The 15006-nt window shown below is 47.4% G+C and overlaps 1 protein-coding gene, 1 long non-coding RNA gene and 1 pseudogene across 5 annotated transcripts in view; 2 read left to right on the top strand and 1 right to left on the bottom strand.

Annotated features, from left to right (window-relative positions):
* The window catches only part of LOC144140443 (uncharacterized), a 253062-nt gene that overhangs the window by 217390 nt on the left and 20666 nt on the right, over positions 1–15006 (bottom strand). The window lies entirely within an intron of this gene.
* Positions 2275–6563, top strand: LOC144174466 (uncharacterized; annotated as a pseudogene).
* LOC144167714 (uncharacterized) lies at positions 6839–8657 on the top strand. The gene is made up of 2 exons (XR_013322097.1): positions 6839–7092; positions 8040–8657. It is a non-coding gene; the product is annotated as an uncharacterized LOC144167714 (long non-coding RNA).

Below are 15006 nucleotides of genomic sequence, written 5' to 3'. Positions count from 1 at the left end.
GACGAAGACGACAGGCGCGCGTCTGTGAACCGGCTCAATCTTGAATAACGGTCATTAAAGGCCTTTCGTCAGCTACCTCGCGTTGAGTAATACATCCCCTTAGATATATATATATATATATATATATATATATATATATATATATATATATATATATATAACGGCCGTTTAATTGACTAGTCATCTCTGGGATTGCCCGTGAAACTGCAACGCAAACTTGGGGCCCCACGGCGTTCGCCCACTGTTTGCGCCGTTCTCCATCGCTTGGGAACCTATAAACGGCGGCGATTGCAAACAAAGGATGAATGCACACCAATGTACAGCAATACTAGTCAGCGGAATGATGCACTAACCGGTGGAAAGTGACGCCCAATTCCTTGGGTACCGATCGCGACTTGCAGCCTGGCACCGAGCATTGCGGCATTGTTAGAGCGAGCCGCTTCGCAAAACTGCTGCGGCCACACTGAAGGCCGTGTAACGGTGTAACCGCGCGTTTAGGTTCACGGTCACGCGCTGCAAAAACCTGCCTATCAGCTGATTTCCGCCGGCTCGGCGCTGGCAGATGCAGACGACAAGAGAGGCGATACAAGACGGAGGAGGCGGAGAAGGTGCACCGAGAGAGAGGGAAAAATAGTCCGCCATTCGACTTACAAAAATGGCGTTTCCGGCTGCGCTGGGTGTGACGTCAGGGCCTCTCCCAAACTGGGGGACGTTGAATTCACAACTCGAACGTCTAGGGCGGGGCTTGTGCACCGGCAGCTTCGTCTACGTCACGCGTCACGTGTGCGGCCGGCGAGCACGGCCGCACGGCGCGTGAGAGAAGCGCGTTCGCTGTAGAGTCCGGCCGTGGATTCACGTTCGTTGTAACACTCGATGCGTTGACTCGATGCAATGAGCGAAGTTATATCGAAGCAATGAGCGACGTCACTGATGTTCAGGTGCCTATCCTTAGGAGGCACCTGCAGGAATTGAAACTTCAAGACGGTGTCTGGTCTCGGTACCTAACGACGGAAGATGACGTCAAACAACTGGAAAGATCCCTGGCTGCTGCCAACGTAAAAGTTTCTGTACGTTCATCTCGAAGAAAGCCAGGTGAGCGAACATCGGTGAAGGCGGCGATAAATATCTGTCACAGAGCCACGTTCAATCGCTGACTACCTCGATCCTCATAGAAATTCGGGCGAATCGCTGCTACGGTGTCATTTAATCTCATTTCACCGAATTTTCTTTCGTCCTTATAGCCCACTTATGATATAAATGCGTAAAATGTAGGACCTCATTGTCTCTTCTTTCTGTCGTCATCGTCTAGTCTGCGCAGTGTATAATTTACTAACGCGCCTAAATTTATGCCTTGTAAAGACTTCAGTTGTTATTAAGCTTATCCAGAATTTCGATTTTGGGAGCGTTTTGAGGGTGGGGGGTTGTAAATCCGCGAGTAATAGAAATATTACAGTCTGGAGGCCGTTTCAATGTTCACAGCTCGGCTCGCTGTGCTTGGGGATGGCGCGAGTTTTCATCGTGCCGCAGGAACGAAGGAATTCGACACTCTTCTCTGAACAAAACAAGTATCGATGTAAAGCTAGATGTCAAAGCACCGCCGTTGACTCGTGCGTGAAACCGAAATAACACAAACCGTGCAGCGGACGTTCATAACGTGGTTTAATAGCTAGAAGCAGTGGAGTGCGGGGTGCTGCCCACGATGTAGTGTTTAACAAAAGGAAGTGCGCGCTCATGTGTGTTTTTCTTCGCAGGCAACATTGTGTTCAACAGCGCAAACGGCGGTGTTTCAATTTATTTGGACCTCGTGCCCTTCCGGGTGACGGGAGAGGCAACGAAGCAATGCATCTTTGGGGACGAAGTATTACAAGAAGTCTGATGCCCAGCACCAGGTATGTAGCTTGAAATACAAAAAAACTGCAAAATTTGATGTTTAGGTTTCCTGTTATTTCTTCTTGGCTTTGTCAGACATTCATTGCCTATGTAACCAGTCGTGAATATCTGGCTGTCAGGTGAAAACTGGAAGCATGCTAATGAAGAGGCCAGGCTAAAAGACGCCTGGACTAGGGCGCCACTTTGGCTTCTATTGTCCCAGTTTTTAGTGTTCACCATAAATAGGTGATTAAAAAATATAATTCAAGCATAAGCCTTTGGACCTCCACTACCAAAACTCATTTTGTTTGCCTTTTACGGGATGAAACAGCTGCAGACTGGCAAGGCATCAAAAAGAAGAGGCTGCAGCTACAGGGCACAAAAAAGAAAGGCTGTAAAGCCACAATGCACTTGAAGTACATAGAACTGTACCCAGAACACAAGGTAGACAATTATAGTTCAGTCTTTGTACAGTGAAAATGCACATTTCTATGAGCTGGCACGGTTATCTCTCTAATGTCCAGATGTGGCAGATCTGTATTTGAAATTGAGAAACTTTTTCGTAGGTTGAGCTGCCCCAGCCTTGCGGTCGGATAAAGAAAAACAACTTCAAGGCCAGCAAAGCGAAGGAACTGGGTGAAGCTCTTCAGTGTGAGCGCGATATTGCTTCTGAGAAAAGGGTATATGTCGCGATTTCTGACTTCTGTGCACACACGAACCATGGATTTGGCGAAATTGAGGCATTTAGTCAAACTGTTGACAAAGATGTCCTGCGCATCCACGACCTTGTGAGAGAGGGCATCACATCTGTGTCAGACATAGATAAATGTCTTCGATACTATGTCCATGACGTGCTTTTTGCAGAAAAAGAAAAGCCAAATTGTAGCAGCAGGGCATACTCCCCAACCCATGCAGACATCAACAATCATGTGCAGGCTGCACCTAAGACCGGTTTAGCACGATTGACCAAGAAAATACGGCTGTTCTAATCGAGCGGCTTAGGACAGAGCAACCAGAGACACAGACGTTTTATCGGCCATATGCAGCAGGAGGCTGTGCAGAAGCTAGTGTCATCAATGACAATGTAGAGGAGATGGTGGCCAGTGAGTGTGAACAGACACTTCTTTTTTGTTTTCAAACAAGGTTTATGAAAGAGATGTTTGCCAAATATGGTGCTTCCGTTGTCTGTCTAGATGCGACACATAAAACGAGTGACTATGCTCTACCGTTGTTTCTGCTTGTTGTGAAAACTCCAGTGGGGTACACGGCGGTTGGAGTGTTTATTGTGCAGTTTGAAACAGCAAATTGTATTGCAGTGTTTATTGTGCAGTTTGAAACAGCAAATTGTATTGCAGAGGCCCTGAACATTTTTAAAGAATGGTCGTCTGGCATTTCTACACAGTACTTCATGGTAGATTTCAGTCAAGCTGAAATAAGTGCAATTCGAGAGGCATTTCCCAGCAGTCACATATCTTTATGTGACTTCCATAGACTCCAAGCCTGGAATAGGTGGCTTCGTCGAAAAGAGAATAATGTTGAACATCCAAGTGTTGTCCTGCATCTGATGAAGCAGATTGCCAACTCTCACAGTGAGGAGAGCTTTGAAATGGCTAAAGAAGATCTTCTCAATTCTGTCCATTGGAAGAATGAGAAGCTTCAGAACTATTTTGAAACTGTGTGGCTGCCTGTCAAAGAGCTCTGGGTGGCCTACTACCGTCTAGGTTTTGATGTAGTTTTGAGCACCAACAATGGCATAGAGGCTCAAAACAAAGTGCTGAAAGCACAACACACTAAGAATGCAAGTTGGAAACGATCACTGGCTTCTCTGATAAGTGTTCTTGTGTTTAGCTATCTACCTCAGAATGAAAAAAGATATCATCAAGTAACCATGAAACAGTCGGCACTGTATAGACAATGGAATGAAAATGTTCCCACATATCTACATGGCAGGCCCGACAGTTTTGTCAAGCACATGTTGAGACGGCATATGAATGCAGTTGAATATACCCTTGACGACATAGAGGAGCTCGGCGTTAAAGGTACATTTGCTGTTCGCTCTGAAAAGAACAGTGAGGAAAAGCACACAGTTGATTTTAACACACCATCGTGCACTTGCTTTGATTTTGCGAAGAGCAAATATCCGTGCAAGCACTTCTGTGCTGTTTTTGACCACATTGAAGGGTGGTCCTTTCTCTCCTTGCCGCAAGGGTACCTTGAGGGGCCACAGGTGACATTGCAGTCTTCAGATATGGACCCACATATTGAACACCGCGACAATTATGTCATCTCTGCAGAAGTGCTTTCCGAGCCTACAATTACACAAACAAGTGTGACGCATGCAGGTGTCTCAACACTGCGTAAGGAAATTATTGCACAGTGGGAAACATGTCACTCAGTTCTTCATTACTGTGATGACGTTGAAGCATTGCGTAGTGCAAAGAGTTTCCTTGAGTCCAGTTTTAGTGTTATGGCAAAAGCTGTGCCACAGTCTTCTGGCCTGCAAGTTAGGGGCTCTCCAACAAAAGGTTGTTCGTCCTTAAAGCCTCTGCCAAAGCGAAGACGGCGTTGCTAAGTTCTGAGAAGGTAGCTTGAGCCAAGATTGTTGGATTCAATAGAATGGCGAAAAAAATCAGAATTTTCAAAGGTATTTGTGTCCAAGCGCTCTCGTACCGCAAATGTCGCCACAAATAAGATGCTTTTGTTTGTGTACACGTAGTAATTTTTTTGCATTTCCCAGTTTACTGCACTTGTGCTATCGCTGTCCTTGGTTTCAGAATATTCCTTGAGTGCCATAAAAAGTTGTGATTTTTGTAAGTTTTAATGCCCAGGTGTTCATGTATTTCCAGTAAATGTACCTGCATCATTGTTTCCATAGTGCAGTGCAGTGTATATTTGTGCGAGCGTAGACACATTTTTTTTCCTTTTTGTCCTTGTCAGTTTATTGCACTTGTACAATTGCTCTCCTTTGTTTTAGAATATTGTTCCAGTGCAATGATTTATGTATTTGGTTTATTGTTAAATGGCCTTATTGTGTGAATAGTTTTATCGAGCTTAGACAACTTTATCCCGCACATCCAGCACACTTGGAAGCTCCATGACAAGAAATAGTGCTATTATGTACTGCTTTAATGATGCATGTTTATACACCTGAGAATATGTATGCAGGAGAATGTGTGTCATGTAAATAAATGTCAGTTGTGCTGCAATTATGCCGTCTTTTTATTTGTTTGCGAAACACAGCAGTTGGCAGCATTGGTGTTGACGTCAACCAAAAAGCCGACGAAGCGGCCCGTAAGGGCCTTCTTTACCGAAAATACCGCAAGGTGTATTTCACGAAAACAGAAGCTTCTGCCATGGCTCACTACTTTGCGGTGACTGAAAGAAGCCGTCTATGGAGCAACTTACAAAATACTCGATGCTTTTTGCACACTATTGACCCAGAATAGACCCAGTCACGTTTTTGCTCGGGTTCGTGACAACCCGTGAGGGGACACTGGGACTCCTTGCAGGACGGAAGGCTGTCTCGCTGTTTATTCACCACACGCTGGCTTCCTCTACGACACACCGCAAAGGTTGCACACTTCACTTGCAAACGCTTTCGGCCACATGCCCGGTTTTCTGTCTCAAAACGCCGGCCCACCTCACTCGTCGGCGTCCGGCTCTGAACTCTTCGCTCCGGCGCCCCCAGCCCGTTGCGTCTTCCCCACCCCCCTTAGAACAAAACAAACACAACAAGCCCATGAGCGGCGGCAACCCCGAGCGAGACTGTTTCTAAGAATTTCGGTGGTGCCTCGACCTTCACCCGCGGGCCAAGGCCGGCCGGAAGTCTCTGAGTTATTGCATTCCCCGTCTCCGGGGCCACTCCTACGCCGCCCCCCTGTCGCCATGGCGTCCTGGCAGGCGAGACCTCGACACCTTCCCCTTTCATCCTTTTTTCTCCTTTTTTTTTTCTTTTTTGGAATCGCTCCCCTTTCCTTTCCTTGAGTTTCTTGAGGTAAGACGCGTACACAGTTACAACACTTGAAAAGAGAAAAATGCACATTGAAAACACATGACCCTAGTAATCATAGCATCCAAAAACTGCCAAAGCACTGGCCGGCGAAAAACAAGGGTTACATACATGCACGACACAAGAAATAACGCGAAGAACAAAAATACTATTCAGAGCAAGTGAACGACGCTGCTCCGTTGGAGCGGCCCATTGCCCCGCGCACTCAGGTCGCTATGCGGGATAAAGCGTCGGCAAGTATGTTTTGGGCCCCCTTCACATGCTGCACGGTAATATTGTATTTTTGCAGGGACAAAGCCCATCTGGTTAGCCGTGCGCTGCTCGAGGAAGCCGTTGCAACATACTGAAGTGGGTTGTGGTCCGTTCTCACAATTACCTGAGCTCCAAAGACCCATGTGCTGATTTGGTCAAGCGCCCAAATCACAGCGAAAGAGGACGCCATGGCGACAGGGGGGCGGCGTAGGAGTGGCCCCGGAGACGGGGAATGCAATAACTCAGAGACTTCCGGCCGGCCTTGGCCCGCGGGTGAAGGTCGAGGCACCACCGAAATTCTTAGAAACAGTCTCGCTCGGGGTTGCCGCCGCTCATGGGCTTGTTGTGTTTGTTTTGTTCTAAGGGGGTGGGGAAGACGCAACGGGCTGGGGGCGCCGGAGCGAGGAGTTCAGAGCCAGACGCCGACGAGTGAGGTGGGCCGGCGTTTTGAGACAGAAAACCGGGCATGTGGCCGAAAGCGTTTGCGAGTGAAGTGTGCAACCTTTGCGGTGTGTCGTAGAGGAAGCCAGCGTGTGGTGAATAAACAGCGAGACAGCCTTCCGTCCTGCAAGGAGTCCCAGTGTCCCCTCACGGGTTGTCACGAACCCGAGCAAAACGTGACTGACCCTATGCGAAATTGCTTGGTGATCTAGCAACACTGATGTCAACAAGACCGTCCGCCATATTGGTGCGGGCGACGATCGCGAAGGCTCGTATTGTTTACTGTGGAAGAGTAGGTGACGGTAACGCGGTATGGCTCAAACTGGACTGCGTTTTCCGGGTCCCGACCACGGATTGTGGACGAAGGACTCGTCTGCGCTGCCGACTGTGTCTGACGACTCACACCACTCGTGGTGCCGCGCCAAAGACCCATCCGAGCAGCAGCGGAGCAGGGCATGCCGCCTAGCCACCGAGCCGCATTGCTCGCCTTCATCGGTGCGGACAAACACGTGCGACTCGCAGTAAGTAAATCTTTGTTTTTGCCTTGACGCGAGTCAACCTGTATGAGCATTTGTATAGCACTTTGTTCACCGTTGTTTAACATGTAAATGCGTAGCGGGGACCCTATTGCAGTAACCCTGAAAGAGGAAAGCGACAATCGCCAGACCGTACCGCTAGTGGGTGGATTAGGTATTTTCAAATGCTGTAACTCGAATTTACGGGATGATTTTTGGCGAAGATGTTTACGGAAAGGTTGCGGCCGTTTTCCGTGACGGTCGTCCGCCCACGCGTTTGCCGCAAGGCATTCGTGATTTGCGGCGAAGTCAACTACAAAAGTGCACATGCGCCTTGAATTTTCTTTTTTTGCGTGTGTTTTCATTATTTATTGCGCATGCCCTGCCGAAAAAATCTGTTTGTGCGTCTGGCTTGTCCTTTTTTGGCAGTGGGGTGGTTGTGGTAGTTTCTAAAGCGCATGTTTTGAGTGTGCCCGAACAGCGCATAACCTCGTAAAACCGTATACCGTAAAACCTCGTTAGCTCGAACTCAATGAACTAATTTTTTTTTAATTCGATGGGTCATCGGTATAGCCAGAATGTTTACCTGTTTATCTCGAAAGGTTTTGGAAGTGGGTTCCAGATAATCATAATATTGCTTGCTTAAGTTATGACGAACACGAATATGGGGGTACTGGTATCATTACCCGCGGTGAGGTTCTCGTGAAAGTACATTAACAAAGCATGCAGCGATACTTGCACGCTCGAACTTGAAAAACAATTTTGACATCATTGCTGTTTGAGGTGTAGATTATTGCCCTTGCAACAGTGTTAAGCGAGACACAAAATCTGGTCATTTTGAGTCTGTTCCTTGCGGCCTCTGCTTTCTGCTCTGTCCCTTTAGCATAAACTGTAGCGCAATAGTCCTGTTCTTCCCTGAGTGCTATTTACTGTTACTCTCTCTGTTCTTGCAGGTTGGGCCTCATCCATGTGGTCAGCAGCTGCTTTCGCTCCTAGAGAAAAATTGGCCGGCCCTATGTTGTGTGCCTCACTTCTGAGACGGACAGTGGGGAGATTGTGGAGGCAGCATGCGAGTGCCCGGCGGGTTGCAGTGGAGCATGCAGTCACATCCTGGCAGCTGTGCACCTACTCGTCCTCTTGCAAGCCCAAGGTTTTAAAGAGGCGCCACCGGAGCTTGCGTGCACAACTGCCACAACAGTGGGGACGTCTGAGACAGCCGGGCATCAAGCCAGCGAGTGTCCAATACATTGACTGGAGAAGCCCGCAAGAAAATGGCCCCTCCCTTCCCTTGCCAATGCGTCTGTTCGGCGCACGTCGAGTGCAGGAGCAATGCGAGCAGCAATAAAGTGCCGTGCAAGCGCTTGGGAGAAAACTTGGTAGCCTTTGGAATGGGTTTTTTGCCTCAGTTTTGCTGGCCTCACCCCCCCAAAGTAACAGAAACAAGGACTGGCATGGCACCTGGAGGGTCACCTATGAGCTACCAGCAAGCATTCAAGCCACATCACGCCGTGGTCATCTCGCGAGCACGCAGAGGCTGGGCAACGCGAATGCTTCCCTTTGTTCCATTTATATCCACAGATTGCTATACTGCACGTGTTATAAATCAGCGAAGTATTTTAATTTACTGGGATTTTCACTGTGGATACAAAAAAAGCAAAAGCACTCAAGCTGATGCGCGGCAAACTGATGCAACTCTGGCCCTTTTTTTTTTTGATGAAAACTTGAAAATTGCCTCAGCTACCTACATCAATGGCCACAATCATTACGTCGGAGGCATGCATGCAGTATGTGACAAACTAGAGGAGTGAGTGTGTATTTTAGTCTCAAAATATTCGACAGTAAATACATCGTGGCTGAAATGACAATGGGAAACAAGTTAACTTGACGTAAATAAACCTGTCAGCCCGGCAAATCGGGAATCAAGTGCAGAAACTCGAATTTTCTAACGTCAGATCATCATAAAACAGTGTACGCCACTTCCGCAACGACACGCGGCTAAATGCACCGAAAAGAAACTAACAACATACTCCGATACCGTGCGCGCCCACCACAGAGGAAATTTTCAACCGCGCCGTGACGGTGTAGTGCGGCAAGAAAAGTTTACAGCCCTAGGTAAGATAAAGGCTCGTATAGGGGCTAAGCGGTACCATTTAACAATGAAATGAAGCGGGTGTAGAGCCAAAGGGACGAGTGAAGAAATAAAGCCTAATTTTGACGTGTGGTACTGTTTCCCGCTCGAGCGCCGTTGTCAGTCATAAATAGGTGACGCACGCTCAGGCTTCATTTAGAATACAAAGGCTGAACCACGGAACTCCAACGCAGCTGTATTTTTCATCCGGACAGCGACTACGAAATCCCGCGCTTAGCGTACCAATGAGAAATATTCGCTCCCAGCGCACCGCGCTCAGCGTGTCACAAAGGTTGCTCGCGCCGGCATAGTTCGCGTCAGAAAGTTCGTTCAAGAGCGTGGAACTTCACGTGCCTTTTCTCCATCTGGACCGGTATTTCCTCGTTGCGTGCACTGCGGCACGCAGCAATGCTCCGGCATTGTAGTCCATTACCAAGAGCGGTCAATGCCAGCCTTCTATGTTTTGCTACTTGGTTTCGGTTTCAAACGACCGCACCAAAATGGCGGACCTAGTTACCGGAGTCGACGTGAGATGGCGGGCCGCATTTTGCATAGGGTCTATTAAAGTCAAGACTCCCAACACAGCTTCCTCGTAACCTGGAAACGTTGTACCATCGTCTACGCCTGAGCTGTGCCTACACAAATAGCTACCTATTTCGCCTTGGAGCGACGCCAAATCGCACTGCGACAATTTTGGTTGCGTTGAAACAATCGAACACATTTTATTAGAATGTGCGGCCTACATGGAACCGAGATCCCACTTTCTCGAAAGCATGGAACGTCTACAACAGGGACCAATTACTCTCAGAAATATTTTAGGACCATAAATTCATCCGTCAAAGCAGCGCCAAGCTCTACGGAGTTTATTCTCTTATTTGGATGAAATTGGCCTAATTTCAAAATTGTAAATTATGTGGCCCAAGCTCAAAACAAAAGTCCGCTACCGCGCTAAGTACACGACAGTTTTTTTTTTCGTTTTCTTTCCTGTCCAGCTCTTCCTTGGGCCTTTTCTTCCCCCATCCTAAACCCACAGCAGAGAAGCATGTAGGCGTCTGTAAATGCCGGCAAACCTCTCTGTTTTTCAATAAAGAGCCTCTCTCTCTCTCTCTCTCTCTCTCTCTCTCTCTCTCTCTCTCTCTCTCTTCTCTCTCTCTCTCTCTCTCTCTCTCTCTCTCGCTCTCTCTCTCTCTCTCAATTCTATTCAGCACTTGCCTGGCACAAATGTCAGCAATTTCTCTAACATACCATCCTTCCCATTTATCTAGTTTCACATCCGGCAAAACTTAGGTGTGACTTGTCCATTCCTACTGCTTTTAGTTCCAATAAGAACATACAATGGTGATCCGGCAAAACATAGGTGTGACTTGTCTATTCTTTCTGCTTTTAGTCCCCATAAGAACATAGACTGGTGCAAGCAGAAGAGGATACCCCAGTTGAAAGCGGCGAGCAATGTAGCAGGCGCTAAGCTTCAAGAAGCATCCGAGATTTTTTTTTATGCAGAGGTGCATTGAGAGTTGAAAATGTGTAGTTTTCATGCTATATTGATTCCAAGGACGAGGGTTAGATTCCCGGCCGCGGCGGCCGGTTTTCTGATGGAGGCGAAAAGTAAAAACGCCAGTGTGTTCAAGATTTCCGCTCACGATAACGATCTCCAGTTGGGCGAAATTAATCCGGAGCCCTCCACTACGGCGCGCGCCTCATAACCTGTGTAGTTTCGGCGCGTTAAACACCATAATCAATCAATTACTGCACATAGCCAATGAGTGCAGCTTTCAGCAGAAGGCTTCAAGACCTGTTCAATCGCATTCCGAAGATAGAACCCCATTTTGCAAGATTGAAGCACTGTTTTTCAATAGTGCTTTTTCTGCCTAGCGCAAATATAAAGTAGTCTACGGCAGGATTGACATTACTATAACCATAGAAAATACATCAAGAGCAATGCCAACAAACTAATTTCGAATGACATCTTTACTTTTGATATTTTGCTAATCTCCTTAAATTCTATTTAGTTTTAGTCAAGCCTTTTTGTTTGTTTCCACTGCTGCGGCTGGGTGAGTTTTACAGCTTCGGCAAAATAAATAATCAATACTCCAAAATCTGCACCGACGAGAACCAGTTGTTTATAGAGACAGTCGAGCGTAAAAACTTGCCGAACACCAAGCTCCCCTCATGTTATCTAGATGTGGTTCCTTCACATCTGATCGCAGGGACCTTTACTATAGACCATAACTGGCAAAAAGGCAATGCGATAAATTCCACACCGTGTCAGACGCGGGATGACGCACCGATCCTGTGCAATTTTTCCACGGAACAGGGGTTTTTCGCTGCGGTTTGCACAGAGCCGCCTAGTCCGACAAAAACAGGAAAAAAAGCACTGCTGCACACGTGACGCGTGACGTACCCGAAGCTGGCGGTGCACAAGCCCTGCCCTAGACCTGACGTTCAGGAACGGTGGACGAGCACTACTGCGCATGCGCGAACTAGGCATCAAATGACAAAGAAAGCGACTTTTTTTTTTGCCGGATGTGACGTCATGGTTTAAAAAAAATGGCAGCTGTTGTACGGTTATCTCGCTGCGGTCTTCTCGCCGTGATTTTTGTCTGCCGTTGCAGCGGTGCATAGGTGTTCGACTTGCGATTGTGCGCTCTCGAAGAACTTCTGGAGATGATGATGATGGTTTGATTTTATTGGGGCGAAGCCGACATGGGCAAAGAGCGCCAAACACAAAGTTATTTGATGAGGAGAGAATGCGAAATAAAATCAGTTAAAAGACTATGAGCACGGCTGGTGTAAAGGGCCAAGGTGAAGAACAAGAGTGGTTAAAAGATAAATAAGGTGGCTGGTGTATAGGACCAGGGGTAAAACTATGAGTGGTATGAGATGAGTTGTAAAAAGTGAACTTCTGATAGAAACTTAAATGTGCGCTGAACAGAAAACATGGCATCATCTCCTAAGAAGTATGACGGGTGTGGTGGAATATGTCGTGTGTGTAGTTGTGGGAAGTGTTTGCGTCGTGTAATGTCGAGTGCCTTACATTGTATGAGGATGTGGATCACGGTTACGGCCTCTCCGCACCTGCTGCACAGAGGTCTTGGAGATCCTGTGAGCAGGTGGGAGTGTGTTATATGAGTGTGGCCTATCCGTAACCTAGCAAGGGCAACTTCAGCGTGTCTGTTGTGTGTGTCAGTCGTGTATGGTCCCAAGAGTGGCTTTATTATGTGTAGTTTGTTGTCTGTCTGTTCATTCCAGAGTGCTTGCCATGTTTCGCGAAGGTGTTGTCTGATGTGTGGCTTGAGGTCAGTTTAGGGTACTGTTGCTATGTCCGGTGTATTTGTATGTGCAGCAGCAGCGGCCATCTGATCAGCGGTCTCATTTCCCGCAATCCCAGAGTGACCTGGAACCCAACACATGATCACCTCGAGATTTAATGCATACGCTGACATAATGGTTTTATACACTACATTAATAATATGGTTTTTAGAAGACTTGTTGGATGACAATGCATGCACAACACTCAGTGAATCTGTGAAAATGATAGACTTGGGTATTTCATGTTGCACTATGTGATTTAAAACAAGCAAAACTCCATGGGCTTCCGCCGTAAAAATGCTGGTCTTCGAGTTCAGGGTCTTAGAGACTCTAAAATCGGGTCCGTGCGCCGCACACGACACAGTAAGGGCAGTTTTTGATGCGTCACTGTAAAACTCTGCACATTCATACTTAGACTGCAGGGACAAGAAGTGCTGCACAATAGCAGTTTGTGGTACCCTGGTTTTATCAATTTTCACGAAGGACAATTGTCACAACACACAGGTTGAAGCTTCCAGGGTGGCAAGACGTCAGTAAAAGAAGATGTATAGATGTCTAAAAAGGAGATGTCGAAATTTGAAGCTTCCTGTCTCACTCTAAGTGAGAACGGCAAAGGAACAGACGGGCGATTTACAAACAGTGGCGATGTGGATGTATCATTAAAAACAGGTTTAAAAGGATGGTTATTCAAAGATGAAATTTTAAAAGCGTAGAGAAAGTCCACATACGTTCGTTGGTACTCAAGGCACCACTTATTACATTCAACATATAGACTCTGGGCCGGGCTAGTGCGGAAGGCACCCGACGCAAGGCGCAGACCCAAGTGGAGTACTGGATCAAGACTTTTTAGGGTTGTTTTCGATGCCGACCCATACACGACACTGCCGTAGTCTAATCGAGACCCGACTAATGCGGTAAAGACCCGGAGAAGCAGTTCTTTGTCTGCACCATAGGATTGGTGGGAGAGGACCTTGAGAATGTTTAGTGTTTTGAGGCATTTATGTTTAAGTGCTTTGATGTGTGAAATGAACGTGAGCTTTTCGTCAAATATGACACCTAAAAACTTGTGCTACCGTTTAACAGGAATAGGTGCACGGTTAAGCGTAATCTCAGGGTCCGCGTTAATCCCGCGCTTGCGGGAAAACACAACACAAGTACTTTTGGCCGGGTTTAGTTTAAACCCGTTAAGGTCTGCCCAGCCAGCAAGTTTCTTAACACCGAGCTGTACTTGACGTTCGCATATTGACAGGTTACAGGATTTAAAAGATATTTGCACATCGTCTACATAGATGGAACAGGAAATGGTTGGCGGCAATGCCTTTCGGAGGGAGTTCATCTTAACTATAAACAACGTGCAGCTTAGAACTCCACCTTGCGGCACACCATTTTCCTGCAAATATACATTGGAAAGTGCACTGCCAACCCTAACTCAAAAGGTTCGTTCGGTCAAATAACTACAAAGAGTGTTCATCATGTTGCCGGAGACACCAAACGACTTAAGGTCCCTGAGGATGCCGTAGCGCCAGGCTGTATCATAAGCTTTTTCAATATCGAAAAATACAGTAAGGCAGAACTGGTTATGGACAAATGCATCTTTTATGTAGGATTCCAGTGCAACAAGTTGATCATTGGTAGATCGCCCCACCCTGAAGCCTGCCTGGCAGCCCTCGAGAAGACCGTTGTACTCCAGAAAGTACACGAGCCTACGGTTTATCATCTTCTCGAGGAGCTTACACAGGCAGCTTGTAAGGGCGATGGGACGATAACTTGCCGGAGAGGAAGGGTCCTTCCCTTCCTTCAGAAAGGCGACAACTATGGCCTCCTTCCAAGACCTTGGAAGCTGCCCCGAAAGCCATATTCTGTTGTAGAGGTGTAGGAGTGTCTCAAGTGTGTCTGCGTGTAGGTGTTGTATCATGGTGTATGTAATGCTGTCTGCCCCTGGAGCTGAGGGCGTACAAGTGGAAAGAGCAACCTTCAGCTCATGAAGTGTGAATAGAGAGTTGTAAGCAGAATTCGACTTGTTCTTGTCTCGTAAGGGCTTCTTTTCTGCCGATGTTTTGTGTTGCATGAAAGTATTAGTGTAGTGTGCTGAGCTGGACACGTGTTGGAAGTGTTGTGCGAGTGTGTTAGCCTGGTCTTCCAGTGTGTCCCCTGTTGTACTAACCAGGGGCAGGCTGTGTGTCTGTTGTCCTTTTAGTTTTCGTATTCGTGTCCAGACTTTGTGTGTATCAGTGTATGAGTTGATGGAAGTGAGGAAGATGCGCCAACTCTCCCTTTTCGCCTCACGACGCACTCGCTTCCCAAAAGCCTTTGCCCGTTTAAAAGAAATGAGGTTATCTGACGTGGGGTACCGGCGAAGGACACCCCACGCCTTGTTCTGGGCCTCTCACGCCCGCCTGCAGTCCTCGTTCCACCAGGGCCTCCTTGGGTTGTGGGACGCACTGGAGGCCTGGGGCATGGACTTTTCGGCGGCGTCGACTATG

Source organism: Haemaphysalis longicornis, unplaced genomic scaffold, assembly GCF_048455015.1.
Source record: "Haemaphysalis longicornis isolate Haplotype H1 unplaced genomic scaffold, Haemaphysalis longicornis Haplotype H1 scaffold_1, whole genome shotgun sequence".
Lineage (NCBI taxonomy): Eukaryota > Metazoa > Arthropoda > Arachnida > Ixodida > Ixodidae > Haemaphysalis > Haemaphysalis longicornis.
The sequence above is the reverse complement of the archived record's forward strand: the minus strand, read 5'-3'. Positions and strand labels throughout refer to the sequence as shown.